A 17,250-nucleotide genomic window follows, 5' to 3' on the forward strand; every position below is an offset into this window, starting at 1 on the left:
TTTCTAGTAGTATATGGCCCATCTTACCTGGGCTGAATACTCAGGGGTGACTCTGGGAGTCTGCCAGGACAATACTGGTGCCCAGGTTCTCACAAGGCACTCAAGACTCTGGCCTCAACCTAGGACTCTGTCCTGGCCCAGTCCCTGCTCTGGGGGAAGAGTCACCATCTCCAGGAGACAGCAACCGGCTGGGCTACCTTCACACACCTTGTCACATGCTCAGTGACGGGAGATGCAGAAAGAGCAATGTTCCTGCAAATCACAGATTCGTAACTGAACTATCCAGAGCCTTGTGGAGCAAAGGCGAAATGAAAGAGAAACCTAAGTAACTTTCTCCCCCTTTCTTTGAAACCCCAATAAAACTAGAATTCATTTTGCATCCTGACACTTACATCCTAAGAATTCTTCAATAAACTCCATTTTCTGGAGTTGGATTCCTCATTAGCACAATCAGCACTGAACACCACCCGTGTCCCCCCAGTGTCCATTGACAATGAAATCTGGGGTTACCTGGTCAGTGAGTTCCTGCTTCCGGTCAAGTCAGGATGTCCCTAAACCTGAGTACCTCTCCAGGGGGTGGAGGAGGAAGGCTTCCCCAAGTCCTCCTGCCCTCTCATTTACGAAGGCTGCACCATGTCAAGCCTCCACTCATGCTGGGCCTCTTCAGATTGGGGAGGAAGGCAGGAGTGGCCTCGGGAGGCCCTGTCACTTCCTGAGTAAGCCCTGCCTCCAGCATTGTTACCAAAGGAGGGGCTGACCTTTTTCCCCTGTAAACTGCCTGAAAAGAATTCTGAGTCCTTTATCAAGGATTTTCTCTGCCCTTTGAGACAATGATGTGGGTGTTTTCTCGACAGCCCAGTCCTTTCTTTCCGTTTTATCTGTTCAACAAATGTTTACTGACTGTGTAACAGAGGACAGGTACTGTGAACTGGTAACCGCACCCACAGGCAGGTGTTTCAATTCCCATTTGTCAGATAGGGAAACAGAGGTGCAGAGAGGTGGAGAATCTGGCTAGTGGCCTCTTATCAGTTGAGCTGAGCTTCAAATCCTGGTCTTTCAGGTTTCACATTATATCATGTTAGGGCTCCTATGAGATTCAAAGATTGGATGCAAATGGAACCACTGGGAAAAGCTTTAAAGATGGACTCTCACCCCAGCCACAGCAAGAACCACAAACGCTCAAAAACCTGAGGTTACATTTTTTAGGGATAGAATTCCCGATGTATAGGAGAGAAGAAACAGTTAAATGGAGCATGTCCTGTCTAGATTCTTAACTGCAGTGGTTATGTACAGCTGTATCTGTGCCCACGAAACCTAAGCCTCAGCTCGGGAAACAGGAAGAAGGAAGTGTGAATGTTAAAGGGGAATTAAGCTCAGTAATAAAAGTAGAGGAAGAACTGGTTCTTTTTTTTTTTTTTTAAATTTATTTATTTATTTATTTGTTGGTTTGTTCGTTTATACATGCACTGGGTACAGTCAGAAGCATGGGAGGGTGAGAGAATTCACCAGAGCGGGGAACAGAGCAGGCAGAAGGACCGAAGTACACTGCTGAGGGGAGCAGCGGGCGGCAGGAGAGGTCTGTGCGCCATGTGGGACCCCCCTCCGGTGGCTGGGGAGCAGCCGGGGATTGAACCGGCGCGGCATAGGCCGCGGGCAGCTTCGCAACCCAGCGCTCAACCGCTGCGCCACTGGGGAAGCCCCAAGAACTGGTTCTTTAAATACAAGCCAGACAGATCCAGGAGAGGAATGGACAGTAGCTGTGGGAAAGTCAGTTCTTTGGTGATTTAAAGTGACTTTTTATAGCAGGCTAAAATTTTTTCTAAGATTTATTTTCATTTATTTATGCATACAAGAACTGGGGTGCAGGCCAGAGGTACAGGGCCATGGGGTGTAAGAGGATTCACCAAAGACAGAGTGGGGAGCAGAACAGGCAGATCTACTGAAATACACTGCTGAGGGGAGCAGCTGGCGAGACAGGAGAGGTCTGCTGCATGTGGGTCACCAGGTGGGTCAGCTCCCTGGCCAGGGATGGAAATCATGCCGCAGTGGCTGGTGATAGCTTCATAGTGCTGAGACTTTAACCCCTGTGCAACCAGAAAAGTCAAGCAGACTAATTTTTATTGCGTACACGAGTCCACTCCATGTAAGGGGTAGTAATACAATACTGAAAATGGTTTTTCCTTGGAAAAAAATTGCAGTTGTTTTGGGAACGCCAATATATATTCATTGGAAATAATTCAAGAATCAACAAATGCATGGAATTCATAACTAAATCGCTTAATTTCGACACAGTTGTGTCCAGAGTAAAGTGACCCTGGATGTAGATGTGATCTACCTCCAAGTCCTGGCAAGGCCAGTGCGTCACACTGGGTGAAAGGGCAATCACCCAAGAAGGAGCTCACTGAGGATGGAAAAGACCCACGAGTCATTTGACTTTGCATCTCCTCCATGCAACAAGCTGCTTCATGAAGGGATGGGAATTACTGCATGCTCCAATTTGAAAATCAAAATGAAACCCATTTTTCTCCTGACTCTAAAAATACTTGTATTGTTTTAGAAAACGTGGCAACCACAACACAGCATATGTAATAAAGACCACCACGATCCAGTGATAAATACTGTCTACCTGTGGTGTATTTCTTTCCCTCTATGACCTGCTGCCCCTTTCTTTCATGTGGTCCCCAAAATGTACTTCTGGGCATGCACCCCTGCAGCTGAGTGGACAAGGAGACCTCAGCCCTCCCCCCCAACCATATCCAACTGGACAAGAAATGGACTTGACCATTGAAGTTAGGCCAGTTTAATTCTAGATGCCAGATATTTGGGATGGGGTTAGAGAGACCCTAATTAACCCCATTAGGGTGGGCAGAGAAAGTGAGGAAGAAGCTAATGGAGAGAGAATTGGACAGATGGGATCTGAGGGAGCGGGAGAGAAATCTGCCCTGGTTCCCGAGAGCCCTCAACTGGCCACCCTGGGCTCTGGGAAGTGACTTTTTGCGCCCTTACATTTTATTAATTTATTGTTTGCTTAAGCTGATTTAAGTGTTTCTTTCCACCAGATGGATCCCTAAACAAATACAATGTCCCTGGTTTTGTGTAGTTAAGATAGTACAGTTTGTGACTTCCTTCTTCCATTTAACATCTAAAAATATCTCCATACCAATAAACTTACTTAGTGAGTAGAATTTGCATAAGTCCAGCGAATGGAAGCACTACAATAATTCAATCAGGTAACTATTTTAAAATGTTTTTAAGTGATCATTATTAGAAACAGCATTGCAAGGTTCAGTTTTATCAACTTTGCCCATATTTTGTATGACTTCCTGAAGGATGCTTCTCAGGAGCTGGGTGATTGGGTACAAGTATTTTTTTTAAATTGTTCTATTCATTTTCTTTCTTTTTTTTTTTTTTTTAAATAGAGGCATGTTTTTCTTTATTTATTTGTTTTGCTTGTTTGTTTGTTTTGTTTATACATGCACTGGGTACAGTCAGAAGCGCGGGAGGGTGAGAGAATTCACCAGAGCCAGAGCGAGGGGCAGAGCAGGCAGAAGGACCGAAGTACACTGCTGAGGGGAGCAGCGGGCGGCAGGAGAGGTCTGCGCGCCATGTGGGACCCTCCTCTGGTGGCCGGGGAGCAGCCGGGGATGGAACCGGCGCCGCAGAGGCCGCGGGCAGCTTCGCAACCCAGCGCTCTACCGCTGCGCCACCGGGGAGGCCCCTGTTCTATTCATTTTCAATTGGCCTTCATCTTGGATTCTGGATGTAAGTTATTACAGGGAATGTACCTCAGGCAAAACATCCTAAGTGTTGAAGTGTGTGAATAAAAGCTTGTCCTTGGGAAAATTTGGGTTTTTTGGGCATCTTTGTAAGTAAGTGACTGAAAGGGCCAGATGAACAGATTTTAGGGTCCCTCTGCATGCACCTTACTTATCTCCATCTTGGGATGAAACTTGATGTAATGGGATCAGAAATAAGATGCAGCAATCAAAGAATATGACTGGTTCAAATAAAACGTTTGAAAATAGGAGAAGTTGCATTTGTTACAGAGTATATGTGGGAGGAGACACAGACCTTGGGACCCCAGAGCACACCACTTTGGCTTGAGGAATATTTTGAGTAGAAAGCAATTAAGAAGAAGCAGAGGGCCTCCCTAGTGGCGTAAGGGGTTAAGACGCAACCTATGAAGCTATCTGCAGCCACGGCAGCTGGCCAGGGAGCTACCCACATGGCGCAGCAGGCCTTTCCTGACTCACTGCTGCTCCCCTCAGCAGTGTATTTCAGTAGACCTGCCAGTTCTGTTCCCCGCTGTCTCTGGTGAATCCTCTCACCCCCACCCCCCACACCTCAGGCCTGTACCCCAGTACTTATATGCATAAATAAATAAATCTTTAAAAAAAAAAAAAAGCAGCAGCAGCAGACCCGGCCTCCAGCCTCTCCAAGGACAGGAAGACCCATTCTCCAACATGAAGACAACTATCTGGGTTCTTATCAAACCAGAGCCAGCACCTGGGGAAAATCTCTACCACAAACCTTACCCCACACACCACCAAGCTGCTACCTATCTCCTCACATGTTGACCTTCCCACAGTTCACCGTTCCTAAAAGCTGAAAGCCCTTTTCCTTTGTCTTGTTACTTCTCTACAAATTGATTTTTCCCCGCCCCCTTCAGCTTATTGAGGTGTAATTGTCAAATAAAACCATAATTGATTGGGCCTCTCTGATGGTGCAAAGGGTTAAGGCTCAGCACTATGAAGCTATCACCTGTCACAGTCTCCCAAGGAGCCAGAACAGCTCTGGGAGCTCTTCATCAGAGGTTTAAAGTTTTTTTTTTTTTTAAGATTTATTTATTTATGTGTACAAGAGCTGGGGCACAGGCCAGAGATGGTGGGGGTGGGGGTGAGAGAATCCACCAGAGACAGAGTGGGGAACAGAGCAGGCAGCCTGACTGAAGTACACTGCTGAGGGGAGCAGCCGGTGAGACAGGAGATGTTTGCCGCGCCATGTGGGTAGCTCCCTGGCTGGCCGGGGATTGAACTCGTGCTGAAGAGGCTGCGGATTGCTTCATAGTGTGGTGCTTAACCCCTTGCACCACCAGGAAGGTCCCAGGGGTTTAAGCTTTGAAAAGATTGAGGAGAGTGTGAGAAGTCATTCCAAGGAACAGGGAGCACATGGCTGCATGGCCACGAGAGAGCACACACAAGTGATCCCAAGGCTTTGGGTTTGTCACAGTGCTGCAGTGGAGGCAGTGCTGCGGCCAGGAAGGGCACATGAGGTGGATGGAAGAGCTGGAACCCAAAGGGCTGTGTCAGGAGGAGATTCTCAGAGCTGGTACCCGCTTAACTGTGAAGAAGGTTTTTGTTGATTGCGTTAAAGAAGACATTGAAGAACATCAGCTAAGAGATCACCAAGAGCAGCCAGTAAAAGCTGAAGTGATTGATCTCAGCTGTGGCAAGAAGAGAGGCTTTGCTTTTGTAACCTTTGATGACCACGATTCTGTAGACAAGTGTCATTCAGAAATTACTTACTGTGAATGGCCTCATTGTGAGGTCAGGAAAGCTCAGTTCAAGAAAAAGGTAGCCGGGGCCTCCCCGGTGGTGCAGCGGTTGAGCGCTGGGTTGCGAAGCTGCCCGCGGCCTCTGCGACGCCGGTTCGGTCCCCGGCTGCTCCCCGGCCACCGGGCGAGGGTCCCACATGGCGCGCAGACCTCTCCTGCCGCCCGCTGCTCCCCTCAGCAGTGTACTTCGGTCCTTCTGCCTGCTCTGCTCCCCGCTCTGGCTCTGGTGAATTCTCTCACCCTCCCGCGCTTCTAACTGTACCCAGTGCATGTATAAACAAACAAATAAATAAATAAAACATGCCTCTATAAAAAAAAAAAAAAAAAAAAGAAAAAGGTAGCCAATGCTTCAATTAGCCAAAGTGACTCTGGAAAACTCTGGTGGGGGTGGTGGAGGTGCATTTGGTAGGAATGGCAACTTTGGTCGTGGAGGAAACTTCAGTGGTTAAGTGGCTTTGGTGTGGTGGCTGATGTGGTGGCAGTGGGGATGGCTGTAAAGAATTTGGTAATGATGGGAGCCATTTGGAGGTGGTGGAGGGCTACTATGATTTTGGCATGACAACAATCAATCTTGAAATTTTGGACTCATGATAGGTGGAAACTGGAAGGCAAGCTCTGGTTTCTATGGTGGACCAGGCCAAACCACTTCACCAAACCATGAAACCAAGGTGGCTGTGGTGGTTCCAGTGCAGCCGTGGCTATGGCAGTTGTAGAAGGTTTGAATTAACTACCAGGAAGCAAAGCTTAGCCAGAAAGGAGAGCCAGGGGGCCTCCCTGGTGGCACAGGGGTCAAAGACATAGCACTATCAAGCCATCACCAGCCACTGCAGCATGAGTTTGATCCCTGGTCAGGGAGCTACCTACATGGCACAGCAGACCTCTCCTGTCTTGCCTGCTGCTCCCCTCAGCAGTGTATTTCAGTCAGTCTGCCTGTTCTGCTCCCCACTCTGTCTCTGGTGAATCCTCTCACCCACCACACCTCTGGCCTGTATCCCAGTTCTTATATGAATAAATAAATGTCTTTAAAAAAATAAGGAGAGCCAGGGAACTGACAGGGAGCTACAGGTTACAAGAGATTTGTGAACTCAACCAAGCAGCAGGCAGCAGGGCCTTGCTGCTCCAAAGAAGTCACGCTTTAGACAATACTCATGTGTGGGGCAACAAACTCCAGGACTGTATTTGTGACTCATTGTCTAACAGGTTATTTTAGTTTCTGCTCTGTGGAAAGTGTAAGGCATTCCAACAAAGGGTTTTCAGGTAGATCTTCCCCCCATGGTTGCTAACTGTACTAGTCTGACCATGATGCTGAATCATTGTGTCTTAAAAAAATAGCTATTTCAATTATTTTGGATATATTCCTAGAAATGGGGTTGTTGGATGAAGTGGAGTTTTTTTTTTTTTAAAGATTTATTTACTTATGCATACAAGAGCTGGGGTGCAGAAAGCTGCAGATAGCTTCACAGGTTGCGTCTTAACCCCTTGTACCACCAGGGAAGCCCCCTCAAGTGGAAGTTTTATTTTAAAATTTCCTAAGGAAATTCTACAGTGATTTCCATAGTGATTGGACCAGTTTACATTCCCACCAGCAGTGCACCAGGTCCCCCTCCCTAACATTCTTACCATTGTTTGCTATCTCTTGTTTTTTGATAATGTCCATTCCAACAGGTGTGTGTGTGTTGGGGTGGGGGGCTTATTTCATTGTTGTTTGCCTCTCCCTAATCATTATTGATGCTGTGCTCCTCTGTTTACCTGGTGGCCGTTTGTCTGTCTTCTTCAGAAAAATGACCACCTTTTTCTAATTGGGTTACTTGGTTTTTGCTATTGGTGTTGTACGGGCCCCTTGCACCTTATGGACAACATTATCCAGTATGTGACTTGCAAATATTTTCTCCTATGACACAGGTTGTCTTTCCCTTTGATGAATGGTTTCCTTTACTGTGCAAGAGTTTTTTAATTTCATATTGTCCTACTTGTTTGTTTTTGTTTTGTTGCCTTTACTTTTGGTGCCAAACCAAAAAAGAAAAAAATCATTGAAAGACCAAAATCTCAGTATTTGCAAATGCAACTGAAATTGCAATTGTGCAGACTGGAAGCAGAACCAGCTGCGCTGTTCTGTAAAGTCCTGCAGAAAATCTATCCACCTGTGAGACAATGAAACCACCAGCCTCCCAAGGTCTGCTGCTGACCAGAGGGCAGGGACAGGAAGAGCAAAATAAGTCCCCAGTCGAGAATCTTATGAGCAAAGTTAGGGTCAAGTGAAGTCTAACTACCCCATCTCTCTCCTCCCTTGAGGCCCAGACCATGACAATAGTCTCTGAGTCAGAAGAACTGGGAAAGTGGGACACTTCAAAACCTGCAAGTGAAAACCAGAAACCTCTGTCAAGAATGAATGGACTGATCATTGTACTGTTTGATGCAAGACAATGAGCGTCCTCTTCGTTCCTAGGGGAAATAATAGCTCCACTCAAACTTTGAATGGTGGAGCAGTTCTCTCAGTCAAGGGTCACATTGCTCCTGGTTTGAATCCTCATTTTGATTATCTCAGAAATGTGTTCTCTAAATATCACTATTACTGAAATCATTATTTCAGCCCACAAATGACAACCCAGAGGGGACCCAAAAGGAGCTGAGCATGAGGTGGGGGTGCCTGTGACTTGGTACTGGCAGGGCCAGCTGTGCCCATCAGCTCAGCTGCCATAAGGGTGAACTCTTCCTGCCTCTTGGACCTCCTGGTCCTTGGGTTTTTAAATAGTTGTGATATGTTATCAGGGTGGGACAGGTTATTCTGTCCTTGCAGGAAGCTAATTCCACGTTTGGTGCTCAGGTTTCCTGGTTCTAAACCCAGAAGACCAAAGGAGTTAGGTTGTAGCTCAAACCAGTGTTTTCCCCAATTGAACATTAACCCAACAAACTGGTTCAACTTACCAAGAATGAAATCAACTGTGCATGAGAGCGGTGAGAACCGGCCCTGACTGATGCCAGAGATAAGGGGCCCTTGTTCCTTCTGGCTGGTGTGGCCAGCGTGTCTGGGTGGTGGGGGCCCAGCAGGTGTCTGAGGTCATTTCTCAGTATGTGCAGTGGTCCTGACAGGGACTCTCACAAGCACAAACCAATAATCAGTTTGTCCTGGGGGTGCTATAAGGGCTGACCCCATGCCCCCACCCCTACAATCCTAATTACCTTAAGCAATTAAGATAACAGATATATAAGGCTGAAGTGACTTAGGAGTGACAGACACCTTGAGAGACGAGGCTACAAGCAGGACACAAAAGCTTCGTTTGACTCGTTGAAGCAGCAACAGGACACGAAGCATCAGAACCTGAGCACAGTGAGGCATCACCAGGTGAACAGCCTCCTGCCAACATGGGCAGGATTCGTAAGTAATGCCTACAGGACACACTTGCCAGGGGCTCCCCAAATGGGAGGAAAAGACGGAGCGAGAGCCCACTTTGAGATGGCCAAGGAGGGGCACGTATGATCTGCCCCAAATAATCTACTTGTTACACAATTAGAAAAAGCCAGCTCGGAAATCAAACTCAATGAATAGGATGTATATTTAGAAAGTGCCCAGAAGGGGGCGTGACAGAGCACTTTCTCTACAGCAGGTATAGCAAATACTACTAGAAACTGTTGGATTTTAAAAAGAAAGCTGAAGCATGAACGAAGCTTCTGGGGCCTCCCCCATTCTCCCTGTTACTCTCTGAGCTGCCCAAACCAGATGCTGTCTTCTTTCATTTTCTTGTCAAAATCCAAGACAAGGAGACAAGATTCTGGAAAGCTGATGACACCTTTTTTTTTTTTTTTTTAAACAAAAGATTTATTTATTTATGCGCACAAAAACTGGGGCACAGGCCAGAGGCGTGGGCGCTGAAAGGATCATCAGAGACAGAGTGGGGGACAGAACAGGCAGATTGACTGAGATACACTGCTGAGGCGAGCAGAGGGCAAGACAGGAGAGTTCTGCTGCACCATGTGGGTAGCTCCCTGGCTGGGAATTGAACTTGAGCTGCAGTGGCTGTGGACAGCCTCACAGGCTGTGTCCTAACATCTTGGCCACCAGAGAGGCCCTGATGGCACCTTTTTGAGAAAGAATCATACTTGGGGGGAAATGGACAGAGTTAGAGCTCAGAGCCATAACTAAAGAAACTCCAGATTCACTTTGGGATATAGAGATTTGCCAAAGGAGGCAGAATTAACAGAGTATAGACTCCTGTATTCTCAGACCTGTGCCGACAAGTTCACATACTTGTTCCCAAAGGTTAAGCAAAGGAAGGAATAAAAAAAGCTGGATGAGAAGATCTCATGAGTGACAGTAGAGAGCAGGGGAAAAGAAACAAGGAGGCAGCGGTTGAGCGCTGGGTTGCGAAGCTGCCCACAGCCTCTGCAGCGCTGGTTCGATCCCCGGCTGCTCCCCGGCCACCGGAGGAGGGTCCCGCATGGCGCGCAGACCTCTCCTGCTGCCCGCTGCTCCCCTCAGCAGTGTACTTCGGTCCTTCTGCCTGCTCTGCTCCCCACTCTGGCTCTGGTGAATTCTCTCACCCTCCCGCAATTCTGACTGTACCCAATGCTTGTATAAATAAATAAATAAATCTTTAAAAAAAAAAAAAAAGAAAGAAAGAAACAAGGAGATAGGCAGGGAAGTAGAACATGAACTTCCAAGAGCCAGTCCAGATGTCTTTCCTAGAGTTACAGATTGGATGAAAATACAACACTGCCCATGTAGGTCGAATGAGTCAATCCTATAGTTTCTATGAAAGCTTTGAGAAGGCATTTTTTAAAAATTTTTTTAAAAAGATTTATTTATTTTTATACAAGAGCTGGAGTACAGGCTGGAGGCGCAGGAGGGTGAGAGGATTCACTGGAGACAGAGCAGGGAGCAGAACAGGAAGATGGACCGAGAGCACTGTTGAGGGGAGCAGTGGGTGAGACAGGAGAGGTCTGCCTCGCCATGTGGGAATCTTCCTGGCAGGCCAGGAATCGAACCTGTGCTGCAGAGGCCGCAAACAGCCCAACAGTGCTGCGCTCAACCCGCTGTGCCTTCAGGGAGGCCTGAGAAGACATTTCAGTGATATTCGGGAATGGCTTCAAAGATCTTCTCTGCCCGGCTGAATGATCCCGTGCTCAATTCAGCAATTTTAGAGGCACTAGATGAGGACCTGACTACACTGGTCAACAACATAAACTAGCTCTGTTCACTCTGCCCGCTGACACCTGAGTGACAATGGCAGATCAGTTCTTTAAACCCATCAAGAACAAGGAGTGGGAAATAGACACAAAAATGATGAATTTAGAGCTGAAGTAACTAAGCAACAAGACAAAGCAAAGGATGCCATCTTATGAAAGCCAATAAGACAAATAACTAAAGAGTCAAGATTCTGTTTCTATCGAAAACAAGCAAGCGAGCAAGTAAGCAAGCAAGCAAGCAAGCAAACAAACAAAAACTCCCCAGAGCATCAAAGAAAGGATTGTAGGAAGAGACAGACCTTTGGCAAAGGGGTGGGTGGGTAGGTGGGGGACACAGGATACAAAATCAAACAAGAATGGGGGTTCTTCAAGGATTCTGAAGAAAGAGGAACAACTAAGAAAATTTCTCTAACAACTTTGATAGACCCTGGAGACATGTTTTTGGCTCTGAACCCTAGCTGATTTAAGGATTCCCTCCCTCAGAATAATGCAATATGCAGATGGCTCAATTAAAGTATGTAAGTCTGTTCCTGTTGATATTCGAATTGCTGAAATTGATGGGAAACATTCTTTTCCTTCTAATAAATAGTGCACTTATGCACCTAATAGGAAGAGACGCTGGAGAACTATGAAGGCCATATGTCATTCTCTGAAAAGCAGGAGACAGAACCTTCCACCAGTCAGATAATCACCCATAAAATAATGATTTCAACCCAAAGAATTACTCCAAACAATACGGACTGTCTCAAGCAAGTTCCACATGAATGTTGGGCTTCTACATCCACAGACACAGGGAAGTGACAATTTCAGACCCTAGCCCACAATCACCATATATTTGACAATATCTGTGAAGAGCAGAAGCCATCGAAGGAATAAAACCACTGATATAATTTTCTGAATCTTATTTAGAAAAAGGACCTATGCCTTATACCCTAAACAAGTCCCTGCAACATGCTAGTCTTCCTAGTACATAAACCCAAGGAGAAAGCGTGGAGATTTGTCCACATTTCAGAGCAATAAATGCAATAGTCATACTGTGATGTCCTGTGATCCTCTATCTACACATATTGCTATTTCGTATTCCAGTAGACAGCACCCATTTTCAGGCATTGGACTGCCTAGTGCTTTCTCTAGTACACCAGTTTATCTCAATGATGAATATTTATTTAATTGATATCTATTCAGTGTCACCTGGGAAGGACAACAGTTTCCCTGGACTGTGATGCCACAAAGATCTACAAAAAGCCCTACTTGTCTCAGATTTTAAAAATTGACCTTGATGACCTTAAATTTCCTTAACAGTGAAACTTGATCCACTACAGATGGCTTATTTCTTTGTTCTAAATCCCTAACACACTCTCAATAGGATACAATATAGTTGTTTCAGCAACAAGCATCTAAGGGTCACAGGGTTTGCCAAGAAAAATGGCAGTTTTCCCTAATGCAAGTTAAATAACCAGAACGCCTACATTTCTGAACAGGGACCCCTAATAGATCCAAATGGAATCAAAGCAATTCTGACTTTCCCAATGCTCAGAAGCAAAAAAGAAGTTTGGAGGATTTCTGGGATTGGCTGCCGACTGCAGAAACGGGATTCCTCAATTTTCAGTCTTGGCCCAACCCCTCCATGTGCTTCTAAAATAAGAATCACCAGAACCTCTAAGTGAGACTCACAGCACATGGAAGCAATGAGGAACTTCAAGGAGGCCTAACCCAAGCACCAGCACCAGAACATCTCAGTTATAAGTTGCCTTTCTTCCTGTTTATTCATGAGGCTTAAGAACAGCTTCAGGGCGTCCCTGGTGGCGCAGGGGTTAAAGTCTCAGTGCTATCAAACTATCACTGCCTTAGTTCTATCAGTGGCCCGTAACCAGTGACCTGGACCTGACCCACATGGTGCAGCAGACCTCTCCAGTGTCACCCACTGCTCCCCTCAGCAGTGTATTTCAGTAGATCTGCCTGTTAATGCAGCCAAAAGGTACTCTGTTAGTGTGGGGGCTGTGGCTACAGCCTCCTTGCTGTCAGGCTACAGAGAAAACAGCAAGGGACACGGTGACTTGTTCATGCTCTGCACTCAGCAGAGGCACTGATCCACTCACATCAGACCCAACGCCATTCTGCCAGACAATGAACCTCTTAGGAAATTGTCTTCTCTCCTAATATCACCTTACTTAGAAGCAACAGGTTGAATCCAGCAACTATATAAAACGAATAGATTCATGCCTAACTCCTCCAGATCACCTACCCTAAAGCCCCAGGACATATGCAGACTTTGTATTGTTTACAAATGGGCCACATCTACAGAGACCTACCAGAAGGTACCAGACTGGGTACGCTATGACTTTGTCCAAGCTCCTTCCTGAAAGCACCTGTCTCCCTGCGGTTCAGAGCTTGTCGCGCTGACAAGGGCTTGTCATTGGCAAAAGGGAAAACTGCAAATATCCACACCAGTAGAGATAAGCCTCTGCAGTAGCATATGATTTAGGAAGGCCCTGGAAACAAAGAGGAAGTCTCACCTCCACTGTCAGTCTGCTAAAAATGGGAAACAAGGAACTGCTCTGTTAGAGGCGATTCTGATTCTGCACCCTAAAGAACTGGCAGCGATTAAAACACAGGGCATTCCAGAGCAGACACCTTAGCTGCAAAAGAAAACAGATCAGCAAATCAAGCCACTCAAGCAGCAACCTTGTCACCAGCCACCACTGCCTTAACTTTAACGTGTTTCCTTCTCGTCAGCTTTACACAGACTGACTTAATTTTCTAGGCTTCCACTGAAAAAAGAAAAAGAGGAGAATCCAAAAAGGAGGTGATTCCCTCTGGAATTTATGGGTTGGACCAAATCAATGTTAAATTCTTCCTTTAGGAGACAACCCCCATATTTACAGTATTTACATGAATGAACTCACGGGACCCCAGAGAAAATGGTGTTTCGGGAAAAACAATAATTTTGGAAACCTTTTAAAGTGGCACAAGAGATACATTCTAGTCTGTCCTAAACATAACCCAGGGAAGCCTCTTCACAGCTCAAGGGGTGTTTGTCCTCTACTGACAGAACGTTTTGAAGTCTAGCAAATAGATTTTATCCATATGCCTCCCTCTTGGTGCCCCAAGGTGGGCTTGTCACAATTTGCAGGTTTTCCCCTTGGGTAGAAGATTTCTGTGCAGACAGGGAAAGGCCCAGACAGTAAGCAAATTGCTGCTCGTGCCAGTTACAATGTGGACAGTGCCTGCTGAGCTACGCTGAGACCTGGGACTCACTCCACAGAGCAGCTCCTCAGGGAACTCTGTAAGCTCAGGCCAGAATCAGCATCTCCACGATGCTCATCACCCCATCCTCTGGGCTGTGGCCAACAGTGCAATCAAAACCCAAAAAATCTAAGCACTTTTTCTTTGTCCTTGTCCAAAGTTCTTCCACTGGTAGCGCTTAATTTGAGGTCCAGGCCTTTGGCAGACACAAATTGTCCCCATTTGAAGTTGTCACTAGGACACTTATTTGTCTTGATGAAGGACGATATGCACTCACATGATTAAAAGAAGGTATGCTTCACTATTATAGGGTGTTAGCTGAGATAGTAAAAGCTCATTCTCAGTGGGTGATGCCTATGATGCTAACCTGCTAGCAGAGGAAGACCAGCAGATCCTTGACTTACACACAGGTGACTGTGTTTCCTGGAAATGTCACCATCTGATGATCTGCACCCTAAATGGAAGGCTCCTATCAAACCCTTGTAACAAATTCCTGCACAGTAAATTATATAGAGTTGACTTAGATCCATGTTGCTCATTTAAAAAAGGGATCAGGATGGCCTCCCTCATGGCATAGGGGTTAGGTCTCAGTGTTATCACAGTAGCTGTGAGTGATCACTGGCCAGGGACCTGACCCACATGGTACAGCAGACCTCTCCTGTCTCACCCGCTGCTCCCCTTAGCTGTGTATTGCAGTAGATCTGCCTGTTCTGTTCCCCAGGTCTACTATGCAAAAATAAATAAATAAATAAACAAAAAAAAGATAATAATAAAGGCATCAGGAAACTGACACTGGCTAAGGAAAGTTAGGACACCAGGTCAGGATGATAAGATGGAGGCCAGTTGCTAACAAGATGCCTGAGCAATGACTGTGTCATAAATTATGATACAGAATCTAAAACTGCTGTTCTAAATATCAAGGCAAGTGACACTTAGGGTCATAAGGCTATAACCAATTATTAAGAAGTTAGAAAATCCAACCACCAATTTGATAAGCAGACAGCAGGATAAGAAGATGGTTCTGTAACAGAAGAACTAAATAGTCATAAATGCAAATGAGGTTAGGTAGAGTCAAAATGGGGGATTGAGAACTGAAATTGCACTTTGGGACCCTCTCCCTGGTCTGACAGGCTGGAAAGTAGTTCAAAGCCCCTGCCTGGATAGGAGTAAGAACTGTCTGGCTCTGGTCTCAAAAGTCTTGCAGGAAAATCCATGTGCCTACAAGGAAATGAAATCAACAACCTCTCAAGGTCTCCTATGGACTAAAAGGCAGTTACAGGTAGATGGAACGAATCCCAAACCAAAAACTTGAAAGCACCGTTAGAATAAACTTTAACTACTCTGATGTCTTGTGTTCCTTGATGTAGAGACAACAGTAATCTCTGAGTCTGAACAAATGGGAAAGCCACCCTGCTTCAATTTCCATTGTTTTGTAATATAGTTTAAATCAGAAAACATTGTGCTTTCAGTTTTGTTCTTAAGATTGCTTTGACTATTTGGGGTCCTTTGTGGAACCATGTAAGTTTCAGGATAGTTCATTCTGTCTCTGTGAAAAATGCCATTGGAATTTTGCTAGGGATAGTATTGAATCAGTAGAACAGTATGGGCATTTTAACAATATTAATTCTTCCAATTCATAAATTTGAGTATCTTTCTTTTTTCAATTTCTTTCATCAGTATTTTTAAGTTTTCAGAATATAGATCTTTTGCCTCTTTGGTAACACTTCCTAAGCATTCTGTTATTTGCTTTTTCCCCATAGTTATTCATCCATAAATATTTTATTATTTTTGGTGCTAATATAAGTAGGATTGTTTCCTTAATTTATTTTTCTGATAGATTACTCTTAGTCTAGAAATACAACTGATTTATATATGCTGATTTTGTATCCTACAATTTTACTGAATTCATTTTTTTTAAAGATTTATTTATTTATGCATACAAGAACTGGGGTATAGGCCAGAGATGAAGGGGGTGAGAGATTCACCAGAGACAGAGCAGGGAGCAGAACAGGCAGACTGATGAAATACACTGCTGAGGGGAGCAGCGGGCGAGCCAGGAGAGGTCTGCTGCGCCATGTGGGTTGCTCCCTGGCTGGCTGGGGATCAAACTCGTGCTGCAGAGGCTGCAGATTGCTTCATCGTGTGGTGCTCAACCCCTTGTGCCACCAGGGAGGCCCCTGAATTCATTTATTAAGCCTAATAGTGGTAGAATCTTTAGGATTGTCTAACTGTAGCGTATCATCTGTAAGTAGTTTTACTTTTCTTTTTTATCATTTAAATTTCTTTTTCTTGTCTAATTGCTCCATCTATGATGTCCAGTATTATGTTGAATAAAAATGGCACAAATGGGCATCCTTGTTTTGTTCCTTTATATAAAAAGCTTTTAGCTTTATGCTGTTGACTGTGATGCCAGCTGTGGCTTGTCATATATGGTTTCTATTATGTTGAGATATGTTCCTTCTATACCCAATTTGTTCAGACTTTTTGCCATGAGGATACATTATTGAATTTTGTCATGTTTTTCTTATTGAGATAATCATATGATTTTTATCCTTCATTATGTTAATGTGGGGTATGACAGAAAAGCAAATGCAGAAGAGGGGAATAGGCCTGGAACAGCAGACTGAGCTGAGGTTCTGGAAAATGTTAATGATAAGAGAAAGGATTTTCAGATTCATTGACAGCAATACAAGGCAGAAAGAAAACAGAAGCACATGGATCTAATTTGACTTCTCTCTTCTCTAACAAGGAAAGCAGTCTCGGTGGGAAATGACTGAAGGAAGATACGGCTTCTGATAAAGAGGAGAAGGCAGACTCGTGTTTAGCAGCATTAAACCAGTCTCAGGTTGGGGCCATTGCTGGCTTCTGCTGGGGATTCCTGAGTAGAGAGAGGACTTGCACAGCTTCCAGGGACTTGGCAGGCCTTAAAAAAACTCACGCTTATTTATGTTAACAGGCTCCAAAAGCCTACACTGGATTGTTGATGGATGACTTATGGACTGTTAGAATGGGGAGCTTTGTGTGTTCACAGAGAGTCAGTCAGGACAAACAAGTCTGTCTTCCCTGGATTGGGGGCAAGTTTGATGAAGTGCAAATTCACTGCCGCAGTACTTTTGATAAGGGTCTCAAGAGATGTTTGTGAACAAGCTGGAGAATTGTCAGAATTGTCATGTAGCTGACACGGTACTTGCAAAACTCTGTGGATGGTTCCTCACACGCCAAGTGTGTGTGGATGGAGAGAAGAGCTTTGACCTCTGTGGATTATG

The sequence above is a fragment of the Talpa europaea genome (genome assembly GCF_964194135.1).
Source record: "Talpa europaea genome assembly, chromosome: 15".
Taxonomy (NCBI): domain Eukaryota; kingdom Metazoa; phylum Chordata; class Mammalia; order Eulipotyphla; family Talpidae; genus Talpa; species Talpa europaea.